Genomic DNA, 16,954 nt, shown 5'->3' with positions numbered 1-16,954 from the left:
ATCCTCTTGGTTCCATTTCCTATGACTAATAGATTAACTTTGTCTTCTCTTTCACTTAATGTAAATAGAATTATCTTGAAAAGTGAAAGAAAGTCAAAGTCGCTCAGTTGTGTCTGACATTTTCTGACCCCATGGACTATACAGCCCATGAAATTCTCCAGGCCAGAATACTGGAGTGGGTAGCCGTTCCCTTCTCCAGGGAATCTTCCCAACCCAGGGATCAAACCCAGGTCTCCCACATTGCAGGCAGATTCTTTAGCAGCTGAGTCCCCAGGGAAGCCCTATTGATGGTACAGAAGATCAATTTTGCCTAATTTTGAACTTCACTGAATCACATATATTCAAATGGAATCAGACTTTGTACGTGTGTTTTGTGTACATGTGTGAGTTCCTTCACTCAGTATAATGATTTAGAAATGCATCTTTACTATTGCATATAATAGTAGCTGCTTCTTTTTATTGCTGTGGAATGTTCTGGTATATGAATATACCACAAAGTGTTTATGCCTTGATACATTATAAACATTTGTTTGATGGTGCTCTGCCAGTGTCATTCCTGATATTTCCTATTTCAAGCTGAAAGACTGTATTAAGAAGCAAATATCCCCATTTTATTAATTTCGAAGAACATGTCTTACTGGGTAAATCCATATTCTTGCACATTTTTCAGCTAAGATACCATTTTAACAAAGTATCCTACTGCTTTTTTCCATCATCTTATGTCTCACTGTCATTGAGCCCCCTTAATGAGCTTTTGATGCAGTCATAAAAAAAGCTACAAAGAAAAGCAATTCAGATGGATGGAAAAGCATGGGGAAGTCAGAGAATGCAAAGAGTGGTAGCTATATAATGCAAACTGTATTAGAAAAAGATTATTTATGACCTAAGCCTGAGTTGTCTCACAAGTATTATGGAGTTCATAAGTTTCTGATATTAATGATAAAATTAACAGGTTTTAAGTTCAGATGAATTTCTGTTTGTAGTTATACGTATAAACTCACTTGCCTTGTGACTTGTGTATATACATAGCAATGTACATTAAGTAGAGAGTTCAATTATTTGATGACTATAGACACTAACCTCTGATAAGTACTTAAGGTGGAATAATTTCCTTCTTAGAAAAAAAAAGATTTTTTTGTTCTACTCGTGATCTCTCTGTTACATATTATTTTCTGTCTTTACACAACAAATCATAGTAGAACAATTTTTTTTCTTTTCCCATTTTAGCACATAGGTTAACACTCTCCCAGAGAAGGCAATGGCACCCCACTCCAGTGCTCTTGCCTGGAAAATCCCATGGATGGAGGAGCCTGGTGGGCTGCAGACCATGGGGTCGCTAAGAGTTGGACACGACTGAGCAACTTCACTTTCACTTTTCACTTTGATGCACTGGAGAAGGAAATGGCAACCCACTCCAGTGTTCTTGCCTGGAGAATCCCAGGGACGGGGGAGCCTGGTGAGCTGCCATCTATGCGGTCGCAGAGTCGGACACGACTGAAGCGACTTAGCAGCAACAGTAACACACTACAGTTTGTGGCCTTTGTTTTTGTTAAATCAAATACCAATTTGCCCAAAGTCGACTACTCTGACAGTGACATTTAGAGCACTAATTTATTCTAACCTCAGGGAATTTGCTTTTTAGGAATAAACTGAGCATTAAAAATTTTGTCTGATATTTCTAGAAAGATTTTATAAAATCTCTCATATATATATATATATATATATACACCAACTGAAACACAGCATGGTGATACTTTTGAGGATCATAGATTTGCAAAACACATGTTGAATTCATTGTTTTGACTATCAATATCACTCATGAAGATGCTAGTGACGTATGTTATGGTTAGGTTATATCTGGCCTTATTATGTCAATATGAATGTGAAATTAATGTTTGATTCCAAGAAAAACTTAAGAATATTAAGATCATAGTCAATAGTGAAACAAAAACAAGATTCCCTTGAAATTAACTCTGAAAGTAATAACAAAGAAGACTGCAAAAAAGTTTCCTCCATATATAGGGCTTTAAAATAATTATATGGAACTATTTATTGTGACAGTGATGATGATGATAACAGGAATGGCATTAGCAGTGCACCTGTTAAACCCTTGTAATATGCCAGGTGCTGTGAAATACAATCTTGAAAGTATGAACTGCTTTTATCTGCATCTTATAGATCAAGACAATAGATGTGTGGGTTACATAACTTGCTCAAAGTTAAACAAGGCAATGTCTGCATTTCTGTAAGGATCACTACATATTGAGTCATTTAAATATTTGTAGCATAAAAAATTAATATGGATACTCTTATCCTTCCAAATGATGTAGCAATGAAAGCTTTGGTGTTTCTGGGCTTTCTTTTCACTTCATTAACTTGTTTTATATATATATATATTTTTTTTCTCTCTTGGCCGTGAAGAAATATTTCCCTCAACCAATTCATGGGTGAGAAACCACACGGAAACCAGGCTGGAGCATGTGTCACATCCTAATGCATCATTGTTTAGGGGAATATAGTTAACCCTTCACATCCAACACCATGTTGAATCTGCAGATGCAGAACTCATGGGTACAGACAGCTCACTGTATCTTTTGTAAAATGAAATCTACATTGTCTAAGGAAAACAAGCTACCCCTTATATTCTCCCCAGACCACAAGTGTATTTGATTCTTAGCAAAGTGAAAAGAGTTTTGAAATTAGATTTCAGTGACAACCATAGTCATTAAGGGTTCCAACATCTGTTGAACAAGTGTGTGCATGTTCAGTCACTTCAGTTGTGTCCGACTCTTTGTGAAGCCATGGAATGTAGCCCACCAGGCTCCTCTGTCCATGGGATTTCCCAGGCAAGAATACTGGAGTGGGTTGCCATGCCCTCCTCCAGAGGATCTTCCCAGTCTGCAGATCGAGTCTGCATCATCTGAGTTTCCTGCATTGGCAGACGGCTTCTTTACCACTGAGCCACAGGGAAGGCTGTTGAACAAGACCCTCCAGTCTTTTTTCACTGTTTTTGAAAGGAAAATAAGAGCTTAATCATGCAGTTTTATACAAGGTCTACTTAAAATTTAAAATGATAGTTATTGGATAAGAGTCTCCTTTCTTTCAATGTTGGGCTAATTTTGTTCTGAATACTTATTCAGTGTAATTGCAGGTGAACTGCTGTTACGTTCTTTTTACCTGGGAATGGTGATATGTCACAGTGACTCTAGCCTTTTTTTCTTCGAAGGGCTCAACAGTAAAGGTGTTTCCAGAGGATATTTTTGTTAGTTATTGGCTGTGTTGTTAATGAGGTTTAATTTAAGTGTTCTGTGTATCAAGGGAGAAAGGGAGAGACATTGAAGAGAAGTAAAGGATATTTAGAAAGAGGCATTGGGACTGAGGTCTGGGTGACAGGGTAACCGAGAGGGGTTGAGAAAACAAGAGGTTGAATGGTGATCAAAGGGGAGATGGAGACAAATATATAGAGAGAGGAAATGGAGAGACACATGTGGAGAAAGAAACAGGCAGACAGACCAATGGAAAAAGAGGAAAAGTAAAGACAAGCTCCAGATTCACGGCCTTGTGCTCAAGATTACATGGGGTGGGGAGTGGGGATGGAGGGAAGCGAGTTGTGTGTATAAGTCTGCTTTGAAAGGAGGAGGAACTTTCCAGCTGAATATACATTATACAGCCAGTCCCAGAGCAACATTTTCAACAAAGGCAAACCCCTGGAGTGACAAGACAATGTTTATTGCCTTATCACAAGGGACCCTCATTTGACTGGGTCCTGCGCTTCGTGGTGGTCTTCAGTGAGAGCAGGACTACGGTGCACCAGCTGAGAACAGGCCTAGTCACTACTTATGCAGAGAGAGGGGCTCCTCCGGGCAGCTGTGCAGAAACAATACTGTGACCTACTACTTGGGGGACAGAGGGGACTTCGGAAATAGTAGTAGTTTCTCTTACCTGCCTACAGCAACAGCCTGTTTATTGTAGCTTTTTACTTTAAAATGCTTACAGTTCACACATGTAAATTGCTTGAGAAAGTGCCTTGTTGTTCAGTTACTCAGTCATGTCTGACTGTTCGCAACCCCAAGGACTGCAGCACTCCAGGCTTCTTTGCACTTCATTATCTCCCAGAGTTTGCTCAGACTCATGTCCACTGAGTCAGTGATGCCACCCAACCATCCATCTCATCCTCTGTCACCCTCCTCTCCTTTTGCCTTCAATCTTTTCTAGCATCAATCAGAGTCTTTTCCAATGAGTCAGCTCTTCCCATTAGGTGGCCAAAATACTGGAACTTCAGCATCAGTCCTTCAAATGAATATTCAGGGTTGATTTCCTTTAGGATTGACTGGTTTGATCTCCTTGCACTCCCAGGGACTCTCAAGAGTCTTCTACAGCACCACAGTTCAAAAGCATCAATTCTTCGGTGCTCAGCCTTTTTTATTGTCCAGCTCTCACATCCATAGATGACTACTAGATAAACCATAGATTTGACTATACAGACCTTTGTCAGCAAAGTGATGTCTCTGCTTTTTAATACACTAAGTTTTCCATAGTTCCTAGCACATATTAAATATTCAAATGTAATTTTTTATTGTTGCAGTTACCAGGGCTATCTAAGTTGTTACTTCACCATTTTATCTCTACAACCACTTATCTACACACCAAGCATGCACCCATCATTGCTCCGCCCTCATCTTTCTGCCTGTCTTCATATCTGATTGATATTCAATTGTCTCTTTATCTTTCTAGCTGACCTTCTAGAAGACCTAGCACATATCCATCTATGCACACATAATAAATAGTATTTAAAATGCACTTTGCACTTTCAATGATGTCAAGTCTTTACCATTTCTTTTGCCTTCTGCAGAAGCAAAATATTTTTTTAATTCATTTCCATAATTTGTATGACATTTGATTGGGACATGAAAGTCACTGAGAAGAGAGGTGTCAGATTTTGGCTCCTTCTCACCCGAGGCCAAAGGGCCCTGGATGACTTGACCTGCCTCCTTCTGGGCCACATCTGGCCCCATCCCTTGGGATTGCTGAGCTCCAGGTGTGCTGACCTTCCCTCGAGGTTGCAAGTGTTTCCTAGTTCCAAGACAGCTCATCTTTAATATTTACACATTTACAATTTCGCCTTGATCAATGTGTTTAGCATTGGTCGATGTGTCCCCTGTCCTTCAGTGTTTCTAACAGCTAATTTGCCCGTCCCTCTTTGATGTGTCTCTAAGGAACCTGTACTTTTCTTCACCACAATAGTGGTTTCCATTATGTTTAAGGACCTGTCTGTATAAACATTTGTTGACTGTCTCTCTGTGTTCTGCGCTAGAGTTGAAGCTTCAGGAGAGTACATATTGGTCTTTCTTGTTCACTCCCATCATGGTGCCTGGCATGTATTAAGTGCCTTAGAAACTGTTAAATTAATTAATTAAGTGCTTTTCTGATACCTCTTGGCCAAAAAATAATAATCCCGAACATACTTGTGAATTCATTGTTAATTGCTTAAATTGCATTTTATCAAAAAGGAAAAAAAAATCATTGAGGGAAAAAAATTATTGCATTGAGTATCTCATTGCCAGACCTTGGGTGTCTGTGCCTGCCTGCTAAATCTCTTCAGTTGTGTCCAACTCTTTGTGACCCCATGGACTGTAATCCACTAGGCTCCTCTGTCCATGGGGATTCTCCAGGAAAAAATACTGGAGTGGGTTGTCGTGCCCTCCTCCAGGGGATCTTCCTGACCCAGGGATCAAACCCGCATCTGTATGTCTCCTCCATTGGCAGGTGGATTCTTCACCATTGCACCACTCGGGAAGCCCCTGGGTATGCATTTCCCCCTCACTGTTTTACAATCAATGATACTGGTAACTCCCCTCTGCCCCCAGAAAAAGATACAGAGAAAGAAGTAAGAGAGAAGGGAAGAAAGAAAAAAAAAGAGTAAAGAAGAAGGGAAAGGAGGGATAGAAGGAGAGAGAAAGGGAAAAAGGAGAAATAAGGAAGGAAGGAAGGACGAAAAGAAGGAAGAAAGAAAACATTATTATGGACCTTTTCCCTCAGATTGAGTATAATTCAATGATGCAAAAATCACTTGGGATCAACATGATAAATATTATAACTTCAGGATAACATTCATATTTTTATTTCTTTATTGAAAATTTTGACCTTTATGTAATCTAAGTGCAGAATTCTCTTGCTACATTTAACCCCAAAGCTCATCTTGCTAGTCCCTCATTGAAAATACTCTTACAATGAAAAGACAGTTGGGTCTCTTTGATTTTTCACATCAAGCTTTGTGCTTTAATCTCCACTGTAGCTTATTATAAAATAAAGATGCCTGATCCCTATCTGATTGACTAGATAAAGAGGTCTAATAATAATTGATTCTTTCTTTTTTATTGAAACATAGTTGATTTACAGTATTATGTTGGTTTCTGGTGTATAGCAAAGTAATTCAGAGTGTAATATACATACATAAGTATAATAATCTTTTTCAGATTATTTCCCACCATAGGTTCTTACAAAATGTTGAATATAGTTCTCTGTGCTATACAGTAGGATCTTGTTATTTACCTATTTTATATTTAGTAGTTTGTGTCTGCTAATAGCAAACTCCTAATCCATCCCTCCCTCACCCTTCCCCTTCGGTAATCATGTTTGTTTTCTGTTTCTGTGAGTCTGTTTCTGTTTTGTAAATAAGGTCATTTGTATCATTTTAAAAATTAGATTCCACATTTAAGTGATGCCATGTGATACTTGTCTTTCTCTGTCTGACTTCCTTCACTTAGTGTGATTGTGTCTAGGTCCATCCATGTTGCTGCAATGGCATTATTTCATTCTTTATCATGTATATTTATATTAATATTTATTGATATGTATATTTATCAGATAAATATATAGATATGAGATAAATATTTGGATTAAAACAAATCTACCAGGTGATCCTCATGTGTATTCAAACTGATTTTAAACTCACATCTATTTCCAGAAGCAGTCATTTAATGAACATCTGCTTTGAGCTGGACAGTGTTCTAAATAATGTATAAGAACAGTGTAAGTCATACAGGAGAGCTATGAAAGGAAGGTGGTATCTTATAGATGCACAAAACAGGACTTTGAGGGACTGTGATTTTTGGTCAGGGCTATTAGCTGCCAATGACAGAGTTTGAACCCAGAGCTCTGAAATGCTGAAACCCCCAGTTTTCTATCACACCCCAGCATTGCCTCCTAAAATCCAGTCTAAACCACAATCATTGAATTAAACTCTAGGGTTAACAGAAGTTTCCCTGTGGAATGACTTGTATTGTACATGGTTGACTTACCAAAGATAACAGATTAGGAAAAATTTACTAACTCCCTTTCATGATTTTGTGTCCTGTGGTTCTTAAACAGGGGCTCTGTATCATTCTAGAGGGGTGGGATGGGGCAGGAGATGGGAGAGAGTTTCAAAAGGGAGGGGCTATGTGTATATCTATGGCTGATTCATGTTGAGGTGTGACAGAAAACAACAAAATTCTGTAAAGCAATTATCCTTCAACAACAACAAAAAATATATTAAAAAGTCAAAAAAATAGATCAAGTTCAAAAAAATAAAAATACTGTTGACACTGGTCAGACCCTGATTATTTGGCCAAGTTGAGAAATCTCTGAAGAAGGATTTAACTTTACAGAAACTATTGACTTGTGTGCCCCAAATCACTGCCAGTCTCTCCCAGCTAGGCCACCTCTAAGTATTTTAGCTTCCATGCTGCATAGAGGTACCAGGCAACTGGGTTTTCCCAGGAGACGTGAGCAGCACAGCCCTTTGTACCCTGAGCTGCCTCCATGCCTTATACATGGGCATGATGCCTAGTGCATCTTTCTCCTGTGAGTCCTTAAGCCAACGTGGTAAAGACAGCAAAGTAGAAATTTAAATAAACCTTGATCTCTGATGACATCATTGACCCTTAACACAGGCCTAAGACTCAAGTTTTCAGAATATTTGTTAGGGAAAAAAATAAAAATGTCCGCTGTCTTTTTATGACCCTCTTAGCCATTTATTCTATGACTTTTAGCTAAATGCATTTCTCTCTGATGTGAATTTTATTAAATATAGAAAGCCACATGGTAAACCCCTCATAGATCAGGTTTCTGAATTATTTCTACAATGTCTCAGATTGAGGTTTCCACATGGTAGGAACACTGCAAATATCTTTTTGTGGGGATGGGTATGTGTCATGTCTGTTTGATGGTTCAGTGTGTCTACCTTGTATTGCACTGGACCTGCTAGTCTCTCTGTAGATTCTCTTCCTTCTGAACGTAAATTAAAGTTTACTGGGAGTTAGCATCGATAAAGAACTTAAAACCAGATCCCAGGCCCCCTAATATTTATAACCTGGCCTGTGTTAAGGATGCTCACTGCATGACATTACTACTAATCATATCCTGCCTTCTGCCACCAAAGACATCTTCAAAATATCCAAACCAAAGCCACGAGTCACTAGAGGAACATTCTGATGACAAATTCTCCCTTGGACTTCGTTACTTTGCTACTGCTTCTGCGAGGAGAGGAACAGATTCCCCAGATGCTCATTGCAAGTAGGCCTGCAAGACAGAAAGCTGCTCCATCCATCATTCAACACATGGGTCCCTTCAGCCGTGTTTCCCCATAACATGCTTTAACCTGCCACCCACTATCACTGGACCTTGCAGAGGCTGCTTGACCCAGGATGTGTGGAACTATACTGCCAGTAATTAAGGAGTTGCAGTCTGATTTATTCTGAGTACGTACAGCCCCCTACAGGTCAGCTACTCTTTTCTTTGTCCTGCTTTGAGGAATTGAGACAGGTTTTCAGAATAAAGCCACGTGAATCAATTAAGACCATAGCTTCTGAAAGGATGATGTGTATATCTTCAATAAAATTATTTTAGGTGTATATAAATGAAGGTTTAAAAAGTTTTAAACACATGCATTTTATGTGGTTTAAGATATATCTAGCATATCACCTAGACAGCATATTAAAAAGCAGAGACATTATTTTCCAACAATGGTCCATCTAGTCAAAACTATGGTTTTTCCAGTAGTCTTGTATGGATGTGAGAGTTGGACTATAAAGAAAGCTGAGCACTGAAAAATTGATACTTTTGAACTGTGGTGTTGGAGAAGACTTTTGAGAGTCCCTTGGACTGCAAGGAGATCCAACCAGTCCATCCTAAAGGAAATCAGTCCTGAATATTCATTGGAAGGACTGATGCTGAAGTTGAAACTCCAATACTTGGGCCACCTGATGCAAAGAATTGACTCATTTGAAAAGACCCTGATGCTGGGAAAGATTTGAAGGCAGAAGGAGAAGGGGACGACAGAGGATGAGATGGTTGGATGGCATCACCAACTCAATGGACATGAGTTTGAGTAAACTCTGGGAGCTGGTAATAGACAGGGAGGCCTGGCGGGCTGCAGTCCGTGAGGTCGCAAAGAGTTGGACATGACTGAGTGACTGAACTGAACTGAGCATATCACATTCCTGATTTCATAGATATTCAGTAGTGTATTTGCATCTATGCATGTTTTTTTTCCCTTTAACACATGTTTATACGTGTGTGAGTATGTGTGCATGTACATGTACACATGTACATGCATGTATGTATTTCCTTTAAAATAGGCTTATTTGAATAAAAGGTGGTTTGTTTTAGAAAAATAAATTAATCAGTGGTACACATGCAATCCATCCTAAAGGAGATCAGTCCTAGGTGTTCATTGGAAGGTCTGATGTTGAAGCTGAAACTCCAATACTTTGGCCACCTCATGCGAAGAGTTGACTCATTGGAAAAGACCTGATGCTGGGAAGGATTGGGGGCAGGAGGAGAAGGGCACAGCAGAGGATGAGATGGCTGGATGGTATCACCGACTCGATGGACATGGGTTTGTGTAAACTCCGGGAGTTGGTGATGGACAGGGAGGCCTGGCATGCTTCGATTCATGGGGTTACAAAGAGTCGGGCACAACTGAGTGGCTGAACTGAACCTAACTGAACAGATGATACATGAATTTAGTTCCATGAATGATAGTGTTTGGGAAACACAGGATAGAACCAATATTAAACCTAAGAATACCACTGGGGAAGAAGAAATGTAATTATGCAACACAGAAGATAATTTTAACATTACCCAATCACATAAATTAAGACATGAAATATCCACTTTAGATAGATGGAATCCTTCTTAAATGAACCCCAAAATGTCTCATAAGTGTCATGTTATGTTTAGTCACTCAGTCCTGTCCAACTCTTTGCGACCCCATGAACTGTAGCCCACCAGACTCCTCTGTCCATGGGATTTCCAACACAAGAATACTGGAGTGGGTTGCCATTTCCTACTCCAGGAAATTTCATGTTACAGTTTGTCAAATATGTATTGAATTTGTACTATATTTAAGCCTTGTCTTAGTCCTGTCAGAGGCACAACAAATGCCCAAGATGCACTTGATGTCTTCAATGATTCTATAATAATACAAGGGAGAGCTTGCATGAAACCCTCCAGTGACTTCTGTTTTACTCAAAAGAAAACCCAAGTTTCTGTGTTGGTTTGTGAGGATAAACCTCCATTCTCATCTTCTAGCCTTTTGCAATCTGTCCCTTTATATCAGTCATATTGACTTAGGACAGAAGGAGATATGTTATAGTCAAAGATAATCCATCTTGAGACAAGCAATAGTCTATCTTCACTATATCAAATAGCCTTTCTAAGTAACATACATACCCTTTGAAATTGTGGATTTATGTCTTTGTCTATTTCCTCTTGGGGTCATCTGTGAATCTGTAACAGAGTCAATAACAGCAAAGTTTTGAAAGATCCTTTCCTTCAAGTAAGGATTTCTCCCACATTAATCTTCACATGTGATAAGCAGCCATAGTTGGTACTTCGGAAATCTGAGCAGCATCTTATGACTACCCAGAGAACACTGACCTTTTGAATTTCATTGTCACGGATGCTTTATAAAAGCATGAGTATCGCTTGGAGTCACTGTTCCACAGGTGTTAAAATTAACAAACTCTCCATTTGAGAACATAATCATGGGAATAATGATTGTTCATCATCCCTCAAACACAACTATAAAATTGAGTATCAAAACCAGCAGATTGTCTCTGTTGGCTTTCATCAGTGTAGAAATAAAATTTGGCCTAGAAGCTTGACCTTCCACTAGCTGAACACCACTCTTGCCATCATTTCATAAACTCTTCTCCAGGCCAGAAAAGCTCCCCATAATCAACACCCCATACTATTATCTTTTCAAATCTCTATCAGTTTAGTTCAGTCACTCAGTCGTGTCCAGCTCTTTGTGACCCCATGGACTGTAGCACGCCAGGCCTCCCTGTCCGTCACCAACTCCCAGAGCCTACTCAAACTCATGCCCATTGAGTCGGTGATGTCATCCAACCCTCCCATCCTCTATCATCTTCTTCTCCTCCTGCCTTCAATCCTTCCCAGCATCAGGGTCTTTTCCAGTGAGTTAGTTCTTCGCATCAGGTGACCAAATTATTGCAGCAGCATCAGTCTTCCCAGTGAATATTCAGGACTCATTTCCTTTAGGATGGACTGGTTTGATCTCCTTGCAGTCCAAGGGACTCTCAAGAGTCTTTTCCAAACCAAAGTTCAAAAGCATCAGTTATTCGGTGCTCAGCTTTCTTTATGGTCCAACTGTCACATCCATACATCACATCTCTATAAGTAAGAAAAAACTTCAGAATTTACAAAACAACAATTTAAAAATAAAAAATCCTTAAGGCACAGAAAATTGTGTTTAAATTATAGTTTGATAATCTACAGTGGATCATAAGACCTGTATCTCTAGCATGTGCCAGGCAGAGATATAGTTAAATACTTGGAATCTCTGAGAAAAAACACTGGAAAAATCCATTTCAACTCTTATGAAATTTTAGAGTAATAGTGACTGTTCAGAAGTCACTCGAGTAGCCTCTAGACTTATAACAGATAGGAAACCAATAAAAAGGACAAAGATCAAGACAGTTAGTAGCTGCCAACTTATGCTCCATTTCTGACTTGCCACCCTTTCCCTTTTACCAGGCAAGCTTGAGACATATGGGGAATCTATCTTTTCAGTAATTATAGTAATTGTCCACAGGGTATAAGCTTTCAGTGATATAGGCATTTCACATAAATATGGTGTCTTATGGTCACTGGTCTCTCGTAGAATCTATAACGCCTGCTGTGGAGTTAGGGTAATGTTAATTTCTGGAGGGCTCTGTCATAATTTTAAGGTGGCCTCTCTGAGTTCTATCATCTTAGGTTCTTAGAATCAACTGGAACAATAGTTAACGGCATCTAGAAGGTTAGCTTACAAGTTCCAAGTTCCAAGATTAGCTTACAAGTTCCATATTTCAGAGGAATTGAGTTAAAGGAAAAATGAGCTACCTCATGGAAAGGAACAAGATCAGTCATATCTCAGTAAGGATGGGAAAGGTGAATTGATGAGCTTTGCTGAGAACTTCCAAGGTGTTTGGAAAAATGAGGTATGGCACTGTTTTCCCTAAATAACTAGGGAGTCAGGTTTGTTCACCTACCTCAAAGAACACATTCTATCAAGTATACAACACCTCCAGTGACAGCTCACTGCTTACATCCATTTGGACGGCAAAAGAAGGAAGACATAAGCCAAAAAACAGTACATTTTTGGCTTAAAGATTGTTATCCAAAAGTCTGGATCTTTGTGAAGCTGAGAAATAACTTTCCTAAATATAATTTTAAATATGCAGGACAAAAGTAATATGATTATATTTCTTCTGATATTCAGACATTCAAGACACACTCCTTACATGTTGAATAAGCGGTCTCACATTATAGTCACTGGGATAACTTTTAATCTTCCTTCTGTAAAATGATAAGCTCTTCTGAGAAAGAATGGCATCACACTCATCTTTTTGGGATGTCTTAACAGCATCCCAAGTCAGTTCAATCATGAATATTCTACATTTTCCATAAACATCTGTTACTATGAATCTGTATTTCCTCCTGGTTAGAAGGAGGACATCCTCACAAGTGAGAGCCCTTGCCTTCAACCATGACATTATGTCAGTTTTAGGTCAACCATTTACATTGTTTTATCCTGGAGAGGGGAAATGTAAACATCCATGATGAACAACAGATTTAGTAACTGCCAATCTCTGACCTGTTAAGTAGGAACCTCACAGAACAGAAGAGAGTAAGAAGAGGTGGCAAGAATACACAGAAGAACTATGCAAAAAAGGTCTTAGTGACCCAGATAACCATGATGGTGTGGTCATTCACCAACAGCCAGACATCCAGACCCCATGGACTGTAGCATGCCCAGCTTCCCTGTCCCTCACTATCTCCCAGTTTGCTCAAACTCATGTCCATTGCATTGATGATGCTATCTAATAATTATCTCATCCTCTGCCACCCTCTTCTCCTTTTGCCTTCCCAGCATCAAGTCTTCCCAGCATCAAGGTCTTTGCTCTGTCTCAAGATTACCTGCTTGGACTCTGCCTGACTGTATGACTGGGCTGGGGCCAAAGAATTACTGATTCCAACAAGTTGCTAGGTTTTGCTAATGTTTCTTGGCCAGGTATCACACTGTGAGGACCATTGCTATTTAATTAGGATTATCAGGGTTGAGATCATGGGCTCCAGAGCCAGATTGCTTGCTTCATTGCCAGCCCCACCACTTACGAGGTCTGCGGCTTTGGTCAAGCTATCAGGCTTCAAGGTGCCTGAAATCCCTCAGAGGTGAAATGTGGTAATAATAACGTCCCCTATAGGGTTATTGTAAGAATTAAGTGAGTTCAAATATGTTAAGTGCTTTAAAGAGACTGGGACTTAACAGGTTCATTAAAATATGTTAGCTAGTATTATTTATTCATGGTGGTTAGTGCACTTGGCATTTACTCACATGCTTAGTTTATGGGAATTAACATTCCTTCCAAGGAAAATGCATTTGATGTCTGGCTTCTTTCAGCCACAGGGGACACTAAGATTTAAGAGGTTACCATAGTTTACAGATATTTTAGGAGATTATTTTTTACTTGAAATGTTAATTCACAGACTACATTACCCATTCTTTGAGTTTTTTGATTATGAAGTTGATTGACAAAGAGAGGAAGTTATTGATGCTCAGAAAAAAAAAGGCAAACACTTGTCGTAAAGAAGAAAAAGTAAACTGCTGAAACTTCTTCCATGCTGCCCTCTTGTTAAAGGCAGAGCAGGATATTTCTTTTCAGAAATGCTGGGAGAGCTTGAAAATAATTGTGTTGTCACACACAAAAAAGCAACATTGTTTTATGACTGGCATTTCTCATGATGTTGATTGAAATCTGTCATCTGAAATCCTTTACTCTTTTCATCATTCCTTATGTGTCCACAGTGATGCAGTGGTCATGATACTCCTTTTAAGTTGCTGAGCTACAAATGGCAAACAGCAGGCAGGGAGTGAGAGACTTGTGGATTTACTGCCCTGATGCAGAGGCTGCAGCTGAAAGGGTGACTGTCTCAACCTAAAATCAGAACGTGCAAATACGCAAAAGCTTCTTTTCTCTGACTTGTGAGGTTTTATATGTATACATAACTTTAGTTGTATGTTTACCAAATTATGTTTACTAAAAAAAAAAAAAGAAAAGAAAAGAAAATGCATAAAATGGAAAGTGATGAAGAATCTAGAATGTATGATTGTTGTAGGGAGAAATTAATCTGCTATATAGGAAGCAGATCAGGAAGCAGGAAGTGGCAACCCACCCCAGTATTCTTGCCTGGGAAATCTCAAGAAGACAGGAGCCTGGTGGAGTCACAAAAGAGTCACACTCAACTTGGCGACTAAATAGCAACAAATTCTGATAGGTATGAGGTGTTATCTCATTGTGGCTTTGATTTGCATTTCCATGAGGAAAAGCAATCTTGAGCATCTTTTACTGTACCTGTTGAGCATCTGCATTTTCTCTTTGGAAAAATGTCTATTCAGTTCTTCTGCTCATTTTTTAATTGGGTGTGTGTGTGTGTGTGTTTTGATGTTAAGTTGTATCAGCTGTTCTTATATGTTGACCATTAATCCCGTATCAGTTATATCATTTGTAAATATTTTCTCCCATTCAGTAGGTTATCTTTCATTTTGTTGATGGTTTCCTTTGCTGTGCAAAAGCTTTTGAGTTTAATTAGGCCCCATTTGTTTATTTTTGGTTTTATTTCCTTTACTTTAGGAGATGAAGCCAAGAAATTATTGCTGCAATTTATGTCAAAGAGTGTTGCAAGATGTTTTAAACCTTAAAAATATTGATGTATTAATGCAAGGTATAGTTGCAGCTTTTAAGCAGAATATAAACACGTTATAATTAGCAATATCAATATAGAGAAGTAATTATAAACTGTAAATCAAGCCATATTCCTCTCCCACAACTAGATTGACCACATTTTGCAAAAGCTACTAATTAACGGTTAGCCACTAATCTAGCCATTTATACACATAGCAATATTCAGCACAGACCTTCATTATGTTCTATTGGAATTAAACAACGGCGACTGTAGTTGAGGGAGGAACATTCTTATAATGCACTTTCTATCACTGATGGTTTCTGCGCCTAGATAATGTCAGTACTGTGGACGCACTGATTTCAGATGGTAGCTGTTTATTTGTCTGCAATTAGCCTTCACCGTATCCAGTGTCACGTGCCACTGTAGCAGCTCTGAGAAGCTGCCTCGGTTTTCTCAGTGTGGGATTTCATGAATTTCAAAAGTGATCGGATGTTCGGGTTTCAGCTTATGTAGACAGTAGATGACCTGACTCTCATTTTTCGAACTAAGCCAAGAGTTGAAATACCAACAAAAATCCCATGAATTGCACTAGGATGGCTAGTTTGATTTCTCCAGTGAATCATTTTCTTGTGAGAAAAATCATATTCTGTGGTGATGCGGGAAGAACAATGACTCCCAGGAATGTCTAGATTGGTATGGGAGAGAAAAAAAAAAAAAAAGTACTGTGTTTTCATTTTTTCATTTATTACTCCTCTGGAAATGGGTAATTATAAGATTCATATTTTTCTTGATTTTCCTATTCTTGTCCTGTTATTAGGTGAGCCGTAATGCACCCACTGGTAAATGTATTGCCAGTGAGCAAAGGACACAGTATATATTTCCTTTTTAAAAATATATTTCCCAGTTTTTGCAATTTTATCATTTAAGCTGCATCCTTTGTATCTAATATGATACTTTCTTATAAGATGCGGGATTCTAGTTGTGCTCTGGCACCAAGAAAGACTGTCCGTCTTAAAACATGAAATCTTAAACCTGTACAACAGCTCCTAACTCCTACCTTGGGACTTTCGGCTTTAGATTTAGTGAGATCCCTTGCGATGCCTATACTCTTTCAGAAAGAAACCAGATGGATAAAATGATCAGGCAGATGGGTTGTGGAAGAAAAACACTGCATTGACAACAAATAGGACATCCACCAGGGAAAAACGCCCTTGAAGAACTTTTAATGTTTAAAGCTTCTCCAAGTTTTCAATCAATCCAGGTCACTTGGTGAAATCGATAAGGTGTCATCACAGTTCCAAAGAAGCCCTCAAGTATGTTTAGAGAGAAGGATGGCTCTGAAATTTAAATGGAGTGTCGCTGCCACAGTGTGATCACCCCACATTTGGAAATATTCCACGGCTGCTCCTTAGAGTAGTTTTGAGTTTGTGACAACATGCCTGGACTTTTGTCCCACCTGCCAGTTTCCTGTGTAAATGGATATTTGGATCTTACTGTATACCACACAGTAACCTCAAAGGGGATATGCCCACTTTCTGAACCCTTCTTGGGTTACTTGAGAATCTGCTCATGTGCCAACAAAACATGCTTGGGGATGAGTCACCTTAATGTGGAAAATATTCTCTCCAGTGCCATGAGTGACATTTGGAGTAAATCTTTTACCATAGGTAAGTAAGTAAGTGTTAGTCGCTCAGTCGTGCCCAGATCTTTGCGACCCCAT

The 16,954-nt window shown here is 39.0% G+C and overlaps 1 protein-coding gene across 1 annotated transcript in view; it reads left to right on the top strand.

The window, feature by feature from the left end:
- GRM7 (glutamate metabotropic receptor 7) overlaps positions 1-16,954 on the top strand; it is an 881,121-nt gene that overhangs the window by 457,150 nt on the left and 407,017 nt on the right. The window lies entirely within an intron of this gene.

This window comes from Cervus elaphus, chromosome 24 (genome assembly GCF_910594005.1).
Source record: "Cervus elaphus chromosome 24, mCerEla1.1, whole genome shotgun sequence".
NCBI classification, from domain to species: domain Eukaryota; kingdom Metazoa; phylum Chordata; class Mammalia; order Artiodactyla; family Cervidae; genus Cervus; species Cervus elaphus.
The sequence above is the reverse complement of the archived record's forward strand: the minus strand, read 5'-3'. Positions and strand labels throughout refer to the sequence as shown.